The sequence below is a fragment of the Bradysia coprophila genome (genome assembly GCF_014529535.1).
Source record: "Bradysia coprophila strain Holo2 chromosome IV unlocalized genomic scaffold, BU_Bcop_v1 contig_144, whole genome shotgun sequence".
NCBI classification, from domain to species: Eukaryota; Metazoa; Arthropoda; class Insecta; order Diptera; family Sciaridae; genus Bradysia; species Bradysia coprophila.
The window spans coordinates 1,190,607-1,205,200 of record NW_023503373.1 but is presented as its reverse complement, the minus strand read 5'-3'; the positions used below and the strand labels follow the sequence as shown (position 1 = coordinate 1,205,200).

At 35.1% G+C, this 14,594-nt stretch overlaps 1 long non-coding RNA gene across 1 annotated transcript; it reads right to left on the bottom strand.

Annotated features, from left to right (window-relative positions):
* Window positions 1–2,103: 2,103 nt before the first annotated feature.
* On the bottom strand, window positions 2,104–14,346 carry LOC119071364. Its single transcript, XR_005086631.1, has 3 exons — window positions 14,335–14,346; window positions 4,662–4,667; window positions 2,104–2,239 (listed from the first exon to the last, which is right to left on the bottom strand). It is a non-coding gene; the product is annotated as an uncharacterized LOC119071364 (long non-coding RNA).
* Window positions 14,347–14,594: the final 248 nt, after the last annotated feature.

Genomic DNA, 14,594 nt, shown 5'->3' with positions numbered 1-14,594 from the left:
ACCGGTTGAGACGTCTCATTTTCAGAAAATATTTTTTTCCGTTTCTGAGACCGGTAGAGACGTCTCTTTGCTAGAATAATTTTTGTTGGACTTGTGAGACCGGTTGAGACGTCTCATTTTCAGAAAATATTTTTTTCCGTTTCTGAGACCGGTAGAGACGTCTCTTTGCTAGAATAATTTTTGTTGGACTTGTGAGACCGGTTGAGACGTCTCATTTTCAGAAAATATTTTTTTCCGTTTCTGAGACCGGTAGAGACGTCTCTTTACTAGAAAAATTTTTGTTGGACTTCTGAGACCGGTTGAGACGTCTCATTTTCAGAAAATATTTTTTTCCGTTTCTGAGACCGGTAAAACGTCTCTTTGCTAGAATAATTTTTGTTGGACTTGTGAGACCGGTTGAGACGTCTCATTTTCAGAAAATATTTTTTTTCACTTCTGAGACCGGTAGAGACGTCTCTTTGCTATAATAATTTTTGTTGGACTTGTGAGACCGGTTGAGACGTCTCATTTTCAGAAAATATTTTTTTTCACTTCTGAGACCGGTAGAGACGTCTCTTTGCTATAATAATTTTTTGTTGGACTTGTGAGACCGGTTGAGACGTCTCATTTTCAGAAAATATTTTTTTCCGTTTCTGAGACCGGCAGAGACGTCTCTTTGCTAGAATAATTTTTGTTGGACTTGTGAGACCGGTTGAGACGTCTCATTTTCAGAAAATATTTTTTTCCGTTTCTGAGACCGGTAGAGACGTCTCTTTACTAGAAAATATTATTTCTGTTTTTGAGACCGGTAGAGACGTCTCTTTGCTCGAATAATTTTTGTTGGACTTTTCGAGACCGATGGAGACGTCTCTTTTTCGTGTGGTCTCACAATGGAAATTTTTTCAAACTAGTGAGACTGACTGAGTGGTCTCATGATGGAAGAAAGGTTCACGTGAAGTCCACTGTAAATTCAAAATGAAACGCACAACAGCTACATCAAATCGTTGAATTTAATCTACTCGCTTTATTGTCATTTATTTTTTGATTCATTGGTTCATCATTCAAATTCTGAAATGCGCTTATAGCGTGAAGATTAAAAAATTTTCTTCAGAACTGTGAGACTTGTGGTCCACGATGGAATTTTTTTTTAAATTTTGTGAGTGTTAGTGCGTACAAACAATCATTCAATCAAAAAAAAAAACAAAATTGTACTTCGGGTTTTGAAATCGAAGTGCAGTGTAGAAATAACAACAGAGACATTCAGTCTGTGCAAGCTTTAGCGAACGAACTAAATAATTTTTGTTCAATTTACGCAAAGTTTTGCTTTCTTCCATCATGAGACCACTCAGTCAGTCTCACTAGTTTGAAAAAATATTTCTTCCATTGTGAGACCACACGAAAAAGAGACGTCTCAACCGGTCTCAGAAGTCCAAAAAAAAATTTTATAGTAAAGAGACGTCTCTACCGGTCTCAGAAACGGAAAAAAATATTTTCTGAAAATGAGACGTCTCAACCGGTCTCAAACATCCGAAATAATATTTTCTGCCAAAGAGACGTTTCAACCGGTCTCAAAAATCCGAAATAATATTTTCTACTAAAGAGACGTCTCCACCAGTCTCAGAACGGAAAAAAATATTTTCTGAAAATGAGACGTCTCAACCGGTCTCAGAAGTCCAACAAAAATTATTCTAGCAAAGAGACGTCTCTACCGGTCTCAGAAGTGAAAAAAAAAACATTTTCTGAAAAAGAGACGTCTCAACCGGTATCAAAAATCCGAAATAATATTTTCTACTAAAGAGACGTCTCCACCAGTCTCAGAACGGAAAAAAATATTTTCTGAAAATGAGACGTCTCAACCGGTCTCAGAAGTCCAACAAAAATTATTCTAGCAAAGAGACGTCTCTACCGGTCTCAGAAGTGAAAAAAAAAACATTTTCTGAAAAAGAGACGTCTCAACCGGTCTCAAAAATCCGAAATAATATTTTCTACTAAAGAGACGTCTCCACCAGTCTCAGAACGGAAAAAAATATTTTCTGAAAATGAAACGTCTCAACCGGTCTCAGAAGTCCAACAAAAATTATTCTATCAAAGAGACGTCTCTACCGGTCTCAGAAGTGAAAAAAAACATTTTCTGAAAAAGAGACGTCTCAACCGGTCTCAAAAATCCGAAATAATATTTTCTACTAAAAAGACGTCTCCGCCGGTCTCAAAAATCCGAAACAATATTTTCTACCAAAGAGACGTTTCAACCGGTCTCGCACTGTCCACCCATATTTATTAGCGATGAGACTACGCACTTAGTCTAAAGCGATCTGGAAACCTAACTACAATGAGACCTTTCATCCAGTCTCAGCATTTGTAACAACGGTTCAAAAATAGAACTACCAGTACATATGTCAGATTTAGCAGCAAGCGTAAGGTCGTTGGCGGTCCGCACTGGAAAGTTAAGCATCATTGGTCGCGGTTAGTACTTGGATGGGTGACCGGAAAAAACATCACGAAATAAAAAAAAAAATAAAAATTAAATTCATAAATTCATAAAATTTACTAACACTTCTCTACATTTACAATAGCGAATTATAAAAAAAAATGAAAAGTGGTGGCCATCTGTTGACTCAATAAAGAAGTATACGAACAAAAAACTCGAAAAATGATAGACGTCTCAAACAGTCTAAAAAAAACTCGAATATGAGAGAAGTCTCAAACAGTCTAGAAAAAGCTCGAATATGAGAGACGTTTCAAACAGTCTAAAAAAACTCGAATATGGGAGACGTCTCAAACAGTCTAAAAAAGCTCGAATATGGGAGACGTTTCAAACAGTCTAAAAAAAATCTATTTTTTCCTGTCTTTAAAATAGCAATTCGCAATGAGACCACTCAGTCAGTCTCACCAGGTCTAGCAAATCCAAAACGAGACCACTCAGTCAGTCTCACCAGGTCTAGCAAATCCAAAATGAGACCACTCACTTAGTTTCAGGACGTCTCGCAAATTCAAAACCATTCTCGAATGAGACGTCTCACCATTCTCGGATGAATTCCGATGAACAATCTCGATGAATTTTCGGTCTCAAAGGTCAAAAATACGTAGTCTCACTGCCATACAAGCGAACCGGTCTAAAATAGGTCTCAGAGACATCTCTTTTTTTTCACCCGGGCTGCCGAAATTAGCGCGAAGCAACTTCAATACGTAATTCTTTTTTAAATCTATCACTATAAGTATACAGCGCCTCAAAATTTCAGCAAAATTCAAAGGTTATGTCGTCTATGGATGAAATCGTCTTGGTTTGGGTTGTCAAAGTTCGTGGTTATTCGTCAGCTGTAGTGTGTCACCCAAAGTTCTTAAAGAACAGGTTAAGACAACCACAAAGGCGGGTGACACCAAATTTTACAAACAGATAGTGTGAGAAATCAACTTGAAGAAAATATTTTTCTAGAAAATTCAGAATTTTGTTTTTGTTAAGTTCTATTTTACATGTAAACTTCGCAGCCATTGACGCAATTGTGTGTTACCGCCTTCGTGATCAACTCAGAGTTGTCTTTCAGAACCTTGGCGTAACCCCGCGTATCTGACACATTTTGTTTAAGAAAAATGTCACCTTGTGAGTCAGTGTCAGCTCGAGATTTCTCATTACCACGACGACATCAAAAATAAACTTGACTTATGTCGTCTTATAAAACAAATTCGCTAGCTACACCGGGCACGGAAGTAATGTTTTCTTCTTTGTAACTAAGTCAAAATTTCCCGGTAACCAAAAACGTAAAACGAAGTCGAGCTTATGCGTGCACATTAAAGTTGTTTACATATAACAAACCTTATAAATGTAATAAAAACAGTTAAACGGATCCAGAAAAAAATTTAGTTCCACAGTTTTTCATGCTCAATCACATAAAATAAAGAAAAAAATCGAAAAACTTAAAGCGAGCGGATTGACACAAGGGCCTGAACTACGAACAAGCCTTGGAATTTCTTATTTCGTCAGAAGTTAAGTTTGCATACCCGAATTGAAGTCGAGCTGCTTAAAAACACCCGATTGAGTTCGCGAGAATTACAAATTTGAATACCACTTCGGAGAATTAACCAGATAAATAGTATATTTCAACATACCCCAATACACACAAGGTGTGTATGGATACGAGGGCGAAGCCCGAGTGAAATACACACCGCGTGTGTATTGGGGTATTTTGAAAGATATTTTTCTGTAATAGTGAGAGTGTGTTGGTGCTTTCCTTCCCAACCGTTACTTTCCCGCTCGACCGTTTACTTTCCCGCTCGACCGATTCATATGACACCTCACCAATACACTCTCACGTATACAGAAAATGGTATTTACCGAATGTAATGTTTAAACGGATTTTTACCATTTTGATTTTTCGGTTGAATTTTTTAATTTTGATTTATTTAAATCGAGTTTCTGGAAAGAATTCTTTGATATTGTTCATAAACCACAAATAAAGTAACCCCACTAAATGCGCCCTCGTCGCTACACTCGCTTCACTGCCTCCAATACGAATGTCAGGAAGAGTGGAATTACGCTTTCAAAGCATAGCTTTAACATTTAATTTTGTTGCTTTGTTATTTCCTTGTCAACATATAACATTATGTACGATGTTTTCAATTTTACTATAGTAGAAATCCGGTACATCTACGCTTTTTATATGTTTATCAGAAAAAGGAAGCTCGACAATTCGCTGGAGGGTATAATTCTTTCAATATAATAATTCGTCCAAACCAAACATTAAAAAAAAGAAAAGAATTTCCCTTTTTCGTACCGCAAGACGGAAAGGCGAATTCATATTTTCTTTCACTTTGTCGTTGGTAAGAATGCCGCTGAATTTTGGAATTGAAAAACAAAAGGATTTTGTGTATACATGAGCATTAGTAAACATTAAATTGTATACTCTAAAAATTATAATTTTCAGTCGGTTGAAAATTTATGGGAAAATGAAATGCCGAATGCCGTTAAATCCGATTTGTTTTCGTTTTTTGTTTGGTTTTCTTTCGGATAGTCTGTTTTTTTTTTCAACATGAAAGGACATCCTTGGATCATAACGCACTTTTTTGTGTTTGTTTTTGTTCGGACTGAATACGCAAATATGATTCTCGCACAAATCTGTTGTCCCTTATAATTTACAGTGTCCGTTTGTTCGAAAAGAAAGGTCGAGTTTATTTGTTCTGCCTAGAGTATACTGATTAACAATTTACACTGAATTCTACAAGAACGCCATAGTTAATTAAGTCACTGAATGCGTAGGTTTGACGAAGCTGTACAAGTGGTGAAACTGTGAACAAACCTCTGCTTTGTTCAAAGCAAACCTCGAGTTTCAATATGCTTGAATAAGCCATGTGTTTGCACCGTTTGTAGCAACCATTATGTACTTCCGGAATATTTTGTAAATTTTTGTTTTATTACTTTGCAGGACAATAGCACGGTCCACACAATTTCGTTTATTAAATAATATTTCACATTTTTGTATGAATTCACATTCATTCAACCATAAATTGTTCCACTTAATTATGCAAAACTACTCAAAGGGTCTGTCATTTTATTAGTTTCAGGATAAACCGAACGCTAGCAAAGATATTTAATCTGGGATCTGGGGAGGAGAAAATTGCCGTAATATCATAAAAAAGGGTATAAGGATCTGGTCATTAAACTGATGAAACGACGCAACTGCCGTCTATCAAACAAAATCTTTGAGCTTAACTATAAATGATTTTCCTCTTTAACCTCTTAACCATAAATGTAGAAACAAAATAAAAAAAAGGAACTTTCCAAATTAATACTAAATCTCTTTGCCTTAACATTACCAAATTTTACACCAAATCAAGTCACCCCTAATAGTTTAGTTTCATTGCCCACAACATAATACATGTTCCGAGTCCATATTCACGAGAAAACATGAAAGTGAAAGTATTTTATTTTTTGTTATGTGGTTTTTCGGATGAAATGTGTGAAGGACGAATATTGGCTACTCTTTGTTACATTCAGCACAAACAATAGGGCAAAATTTTAGAAGATGAGAAATAAAGGAAAAACCATCAAAACACTGGAATAAGAGAGTAATATGTATTCTGGACATGTGTTTGTTGCCAAAAAGTTAGGGCTTTTGTTTGATGATAGATTATCCATTCATACCTAATAATAGAGGCTAGCAAATAAATATACGTGTTCCTATCTATCTAGAATGGTATTACCCCTTATGGTTATGGAAGGTTGTGTGTGAGAAAAAGTTTAACAAAATCCGAAAAGGTACACAAGTATAAGGAATCGGAGACTTCATGTTACATAATATTAGATGTGGGAGAATGTTAGTATTAATTTGTGTGTTTTTATCAAAGTCTTTTGTTTCATAAATACATTGTGGTGAGATGATAATAGATCTCAAAGGAAAAGTACTTTTTGATGTATCATTGAATGGAATTTCTCTACATTGCCTTTTTTCTTCTTCTTTTCCTAACAACATGTACAGGATGGATGGATGGATGTGTATTTGTTTTATTGAGTAGACTTTACGAACCTACCATATCCAAGACCGTATAATACGTATAGGAGATTATTATTTCACTACGGTACATTTTCACATAAAACACTCAATTTACCATTCTCAGTCGCATACACAGAGTGTTTGTCTGCTCCTTTTGGTATAATTATAAATTAGTATATCAAGATTTAAGGGTAAAAGTTTAATAGTGGTGTCCCATATCATTTACCTAGAAATTTATCATAATATTTCATTTCGACTGTAAGATACCAGATGTTAAATTGTTCGAATAAAGTTTTGTGACACTTTCAATGTGTATACAGTTGGTTGCAGTGGAATGATAAAAGAAAAATTATTTCATATTGTTCGCTGATCAGGTCTTTTTTTTTGCTTTTCATTTCAATATATCTAGACATCTACGGCAGCTACATTTGCACGGTTCTGCCATTTTCGATAAAGAATAGACTTAATTGTTTGGAAAATTTGTTTCTTTTGGGAAAATTGATAAAATTCAACTATTCAACGTCTCCTAATGGAATTCTGATTGTAAGTATTTATAAGAAAAAATAAAGAAAGAAAATTTTTCATTCTTTCGGAAGTGTTCATGAAGATGCAACGGGAATACTATATATTACATGCACTTTTTATAGCACTTATAGTACCGGTGCTGAATGCAATTTAGGTTATCTCATCTCGTTGATAAATAGGACTCTAAATTAATAAGCCAAGGTTACATTCATCACTCGTCTTGTTCACACTCAGCTACGTTTCTACTAAACGCAATGCAAAGCGTATCATCAAAAGACAAATTGATTCGAGGTTATATCTGTTGCCCATGTGAAAACAATACACCGATCTATGCTCTGTATGAAATTTCTGCACAAATAAAAGTAATTTTGACAATGATTTTAAGGCTACACAGAATCTCTGAAAATGAATAGCTTCATTCGGATTGACGCAAAAGTACTATTCTACAGGCTGTAAATTATGTCACGATCATTTTATCAACAACGATCTTTTATGATTAACGATTCTGTCATCGGTTATTGACAACGACATCAACAAATAAATGATAACGTCTTATGGTTCTCTTACACTATTAGCAAAACGTTCATTAAAACAAAAGAAGTACAAGATTTGTTAATTAACATTGCGCAATCCTAAAAGCTAAAAACAATACAAGATTATCGATACACGAGACGGACAGTCAGGACTTGCTGACCCTCTCATGTATCGATATCATATTTTATCATATAAGCGAAAATGAGACAACAACAGTTGCACTTGTCAACAATTTCCATTTATCCATCTAAACAGCCGATTTATCCTTCTAGATAAATAAACGCGACGTCACAACACGGCGCGAGTATGATAAATAAGCAACCGATTGTATTTTCATCTGCCTAGAACGATAACCTCGATGTTATCCCTCTAGGGAAAATTTGTTTATCTCGATATATCTGTTCTCGGCAGATAAAATGGCGTATGCCCCTCTGTACTAAATAATTATTTTGACGTTTTGGATTATGTACCACGCCTTCGGCTCAGTACATAACTTCCAAATCGTCAAAATAAACATTTTAGACAGAGGTGCATAATCCACTATTATGTAATGGGGCGATACTCTTTCTGTTTATAAAAAGCTAAATAAATACTGCACTCAACTATCACGACTCCACACTCGTGTATTGTTTTCACCTGGGCTTACACTATCTTCCTTCAGCTTATAACAAAACTTAATCACTATAAGTGTAATCGAAAGAAGTCAACAACATGCCCACCTGCTGATTTGCACAGATTTTCTAATTTAAATAACATGGTACGCTGCTATTCTTCGTCTTCATTATCGTTATCGTTTGGGAAAACTGTCTTGAAAATGAAAGAATTTCTCATAATTTTCGCTGGAAAATTATGAATTCAAATTTCACTGGAGTGACGAACAATTTTAGAACAGAAAATACATGCATTTATTTCGAAATGTCATACACCTTTTCTGTAATAAGTCCGTGCACAGTATCCGTAGGGACATTATAATTAAAATAAATGAGATTTCGTTTTGCATCCAATGCATGTCATTTTTTCCTTACTTTTGTTAATCGTAGTAATTACAGAAACTCGTGAAATTAGACACAGAAAGCATCAGATTTTTACTAATTTCCCGAGCTATAATTTGCGCGAATGTGACCACGAGAGACTGAGACTTGAATATGAAGTGAGTTTTCATTACATATTCGATGTATACACTGGGACTGGTAATATTATTTTCACCTGAAATTGGAACTTTCTATAGTGACTTTCCTCTTTTCTGCATAATCGGAAGCGATTTTTCGTATTTTCGTGTTTTTCTTTACCAAGGGGCGAAAGTAGGAAATTCCAACAAGATCGATGTTCGAATTTCCTATTTCTCCCAGATGTGAACACAACATTTTTCATATGTGCGAGGTGTGATTTACCGTTTTTCTTCACGAAACAAAAAACACCAATTCACCATTACCATTTACCATTTTTGAATAGTGATTTGTTCAACGAGAGAAAAAAGTATTTCTAACGAACTAAGTCTAACTTTTTCCCGAGGTAAACACAACGTTTTTCACAACCGAGGCTTCCAAATTGTCAGCGGAGAGGAAGAAATGACTATTATCTCGCCTGCGTTGTAAAAAAATATGACCAAAGTGACAGTTCAAGTGAGAAAAGATCTATTTTCTCCCCACTAGAGAGAAAGTGCTGGACTAGACATGTATTTAGAAGGCGTGGGGTAATTTGGCACTCGGTGCTAAAACAACGCATTTTTCAACTACGTAAAAGGTGATATCGCACACGATTTTGCGATATCAAAATTTTGTAAAAGGAGTCATTATGTCGATGACATGGCTAAAAAGCATTTGCAGCAATAAACTTTCGTGTGCGAGTTCATCTCTTACGTAGTTTAAAAGTGTGTTCTTTTGACACCGTGTGCCAGATTCCCCGATACCATTTAGAACTATGGTCAGCAAAACGCCATGTTCGATACATCAATCCGAAGCTCTTGTCTAGAACTTGACACTTGATTGGCACCGTCTCAAAATAGTTTTAAAATGCCCGCTGGAATCTGTATAACAACATTGTTATGTACTCTTTTATTTAACCATTTGTTTGGTCGAAACCTTTATCATCCGCGAAAGTACCCATGACACATCCTGCGTTGAATAGCATTGTCATAGCGCTATAACATTGTCCTTTTTTAACGCTTTAAGTACTTTAGTGGTTCAGAATCGAGTGAATTGGTATTCGTAAAGTTTACTAAACATATAAAGAGATTGTTGTTTAGTTTTACATATAATAATGGTAATCCATCATCTTGGCACTTTCTATGTAACGAGTACTTGTATACTTATATAGTTTGTCTAACCGAAATAAATAACATAACTTGGAATATTAAATCGGTTTATTGTACGTAATACTGAATTGTGTCCCATTTTTAAGTACTTTAGAAGCACATCCATGTTTCTAGTTCACCAACACGTTGAGTTCACGAATATTAAAAGTTGTTTCCATCAATAACATGAATAGCATGTTTTTTGAAGTAGCCACTCATGTAACATTTCATTTAATTTAATAAAAAAAAAAATATATTTTTATTTCTGCAATAAACATCTATGGCAATGGGAAAATTAAAATTTTATTTTTCTTGTCGATGCATTGTGCAAACTGCTCGATAAATTGTCAGGAGTTTCAACAGGGCCATAAACATTGAAATTTTGCACATTTTAAATTATCAGTCTTTGGTAACAAGGTTATCTATGAAAAGAACTTTAATTAGCACTAGAGAAAAAGAAATTGTAAAAGCTTCTGGCACAACCGTGTTGTAAAAGAACAATTTTATGGTCACTATAAAACAGTCTTGTATACCGAACCGAATAAGAAAATGGCAAAGCACTGTTGATAGCATGAACACTGAATTGACAAATGTCAAATTTGGAGGCTTTAGTGATAAGAGATATCGCTTAGGATTGTTTACTGTTTGTAGTGATTGTTTTAACTCACATAAGGAAAACAAGTCATTTATCTTTACAAAAAAAAACCAGTGCCTACTGCTACTGTGATTTCATCAGCCTCCGAATATTTCCTATGTTCATGCTAGAAGCAGTGCTGTGAAAATGGACATTTGTTCAATAAGTTGATCACCCTGCACAACATCGACACAGAGTTTCATTTTCACATAAAGGAAAATATAAAGTGAAACGAACGGAAAAGAGCTGCGCTATAATTTAACAAAAACAATACACAACATCAAGACAACGAACTTTAATCTTGTTTTACGATTCAATTGAATTGCGAACTCGATTTGGAGATGGATGCTTATTTATATATATATATGTTCGTATGGTTCGTCACTCGTATCATCTGTATACACACACACCGTCCGTAAACACCATTGATATATTGAAAGGTGAAAATTTAGTTTTGTTTTAATTTAATTTTATCTAATGTTTGTCATATTGATCATGAACGGCTTGGCACAACAAATTGTGCAGAGTTCTTATTGTCATGCAATAAAAAGATGGTACCCCCACAATTCGTGAACAAAAGATAATATTGCGAACGGAAGAGTTTGATAAATAACTCGGAAAATCTACCTAACTGATACACAAGCCCCCTTTGTCTTGGTATTAATTTCCTTAGAAATTTCAGTGTTTAACTTTGTGTTGTTCAGATGAACGTATTGTGTGTGTGTATGTTTCAACAAATGAAATTATTTGCTTTTACGCTTCGGTGTTTCAATTTATCTATAAACACACGTACCTGTCTCTTCAAAAGAAAATTTGTTGGATGTTGAAACACCAAATTAATTAATGATCAAACTCATCATGTTTTATCATCTGTATAACGTGAGAAACCATAATTTTGATGTACATTTACAATTATGTATGTTTTCCACTTGACTTGCCATTATAAGCCTTATAATTTTAGGCCAGACTACGATAGCTATCCAATCAAATTCAACAGAATAATATATTGATTACATCAAGCACAAAACTTCCAATATAACTTGCAATCCGAACTGAACAACAAGTCCAATATGATAAAGTTTTTCCTTATTATCCGTTGCATAACTTAACCGTTCGTATCGCATATTTATTAAGCACTAAGGTACATTTATGTGAATGGCACTTGACGATAATTAAACACAAGTTTTTTTCTTCTTCTCTCCGTTTCTCTGCTCTGCAATAATTCAGTGTATTTCGGATTTATGTTGCTTATCTAATGTTTACGTTTGAGTCGCATTGACTAAAAGACGCTGAAGATTTAATACAATTAAGTAGGAAGAAAACAATTTCATTTTATTGAAATAAAATTCTACCATTCCGTTTTGTTGACATGTTGTCTTATTAGCTTAATTTGTGTTATGTTTGGAATGAGAAAAATATTTCTTCGTAAAAGGAGGTTGAACATTAGATTTTATTCGAACAATACCAATAAAAGTATTTGGCGTAGAAGCGCAATAACAACAATTGTTATGTCGATTTGGTGGATATGGGTAAGCTGCGATAGTAACAAAAAAATGGTGAATAAATAATAGGCCCCACCTTATGGGTGGGTCAGGTCCCTTGACTGACTGACTGATATTTTCTCAATAGATTTTTGTAATTGTTACAAAAATATCATAGATTGATCTTGATCAAAGTAGCTCTTTGTCTTGTTTTGTCATAAATTGTTCGCTCCTTTTATTTTATTGAAAATCAAATTTCAGAATAAACAAAGGGAGCTTATTTTCAAGGGTCTGAACCTTGCTTATTTCTACATTTTCAAACAAAAGATGCTTCGATATTACTGTGTCTGCTAAAAGGCGCTGTAATGAGAACGTATCTCTTGCTAAACTCCTGAATAAATTTAACCTCGTGTGAATACGACCCTCGCTTCGCTCTGGCCGCAAAGTTTACACTCGTTAATTTTTTTTTTTCTAGCATAGACAGCAAGTTTTTTCGGAATAAATCGCAGATTATTACTCCAGTATTTCGATTAACGAACTTAGCCCGAGTAATTTCAGTACAAACGTTTTTGGAAAGCTGTCGAAAATTACTCCGTATGATAAGTAGACTATATAGACACATGATGATCTGGTTACCCTCACGAATTTCATTCTTAGTCGAATAATATTTTTTTTTTTTTTTGTTGAGGATTACTCAAGCTATCGTGATATCAAGCGACGCGACAAAAATTCTTTTGGGAATATCTCTAAGATCAATCGTTCGTCCTCAAAATTAACCTCAGGAATTTAATTCCCTTTCGAATAAAAAGAAGTTTTTGGAAATCCGTTAGGAATTACTCGAGTATTCGTGTTATCAAGCGATAAGACAAAAATTCTTTCAATAATATCTCTAAGATCATCTTTCCGTTATAGCCCATCTTCAAAATTAACCTCAAAAATTTAATTCCCCTTCGAATAATTTTTAGCCCCGTACGAAGTACTGGGGGCTTATAAGATTAATATGCCGTTTGTAACACGTCGAATTGGAAGCAGACAGTAAAGGCAAAGCATTTGGTTATGTTCATAGATGACGAATCCGCAATCCGTCCGTCCGTCTGTGACCCCTCTAGCTTGAGCAAATCACAACCTTATTGCAAAATTCTTTTTTTCCCCGATTGGTATCGACAAAAGTAAGGTCAAGTTCGAAAATGGGCATGGTAGGGTCGGCCCTTCCAGAGCTAGGGCCCTATAGGTGTTTTTCAGTCTTTCGACGATATCTACCGAAATACGCATGCAATAGCTGCTTGTGATATATCAAATGAAAGGTATTGACGAGTAGAACAAAGTTGCTGAACATTGTTTTTGTGTAGGATGCAACGCGAGCTTGTTGAGAGGGCTCAAAGGTCGTTACTCGGCCCTAAGTGTTTTTTCCACATAAATCGAGTAAATCTCATCCGATTTTGCCAGATTTAGTTTTTTATGGAAGGTAATTGAATACCGAAAAGAACGTGTCGAAAAAAGTTTCAAATTTGGGCCCTTGGACTAAGGCCGCTACTCGGCCCTAAGTGTTTTTTGCACATAAATCGAGTAAATCTCATCCGATTTTGCTAGATTTTGTTTTATTTGAGAGATAATTGAATGCCAAATAGAATGATGGCAAAAAAAGTTTCAAATTTGGGCAGTTGGACTAAGGCCGCTACTCGGCCCTAAGTGTTTTTTGCACATAAATCGAGTAAATCTCATCCGATTTTGCTAGATTTAGTTTTTTATGGAAGGTAATTGAATACCGAAAAGAACGTGGCGAAAAAAGTTTCAAATTTGGGCCCTTGGACTAAGGCCGCTACTCGGCCCTAAGTGTTTTTTGCACATAAATCGAGTAAATCTCATCCGATTTTGCTAGTTTTTGTTTCATTTGAGAGGTAATTGAATACCCAATAGAAAGTTGGCAAAAAATTTTGGGTTTCTAAAATAATGTCGTAAATTGTTGGTTTTATTTGAGAGGTACTTCGTACGGGCTTTCGTAATTGCGCTATGCGCAATTTTAAAAATGAACACTTTCAGTAAATTTGACCATGCCCAACTTGACTTTCATTTTGGTAACAGACGCATTAGAGGGTTGTAGACGTATTAGGGTTCCGGGCGTATTACGGCTACGGACGTATTATGGTTACGGGCGAAATAGGATTACGGGTCGTACGGGGCTAAGTCGCAGCAAACGCTCCGACTGTTCTGATGCCTTGTTTTTTTGGAAATCCGTTAAGAATTACTCAAGTTATTATGTTATCAAGCGATAACTCAAAAATTCTTTTAAGAATATCTCTAAGATCACCCGTCTGTTATAGACCATCTTAATTCCTCGTCGAATAAAAAAAATGGAAATCTGTCGAAAACTACTCGAGTTATCGTGGAGTCAAGCGACAAAACAAATATTATTTTGAGAATATCTCTAAGATCACCCGTCTCTTAAGTTCATCTTCGAACTTAACCTGAGGGATTTAATTCCTCAACGATTAAAAAAAAAGTTTTTGGAAATCCGTCGAAAACTACTCGAGTTATCGTGGCAACAAGCGACGAGACAAAAATTATTTTTGGAATATCTCTAAGATCATCGATCCTTCATAGCCCATCTTCGAACTTAACCTGAGGAATTTAATTCCTCGTCGATTAAAAAAAAGTTTTTGGAA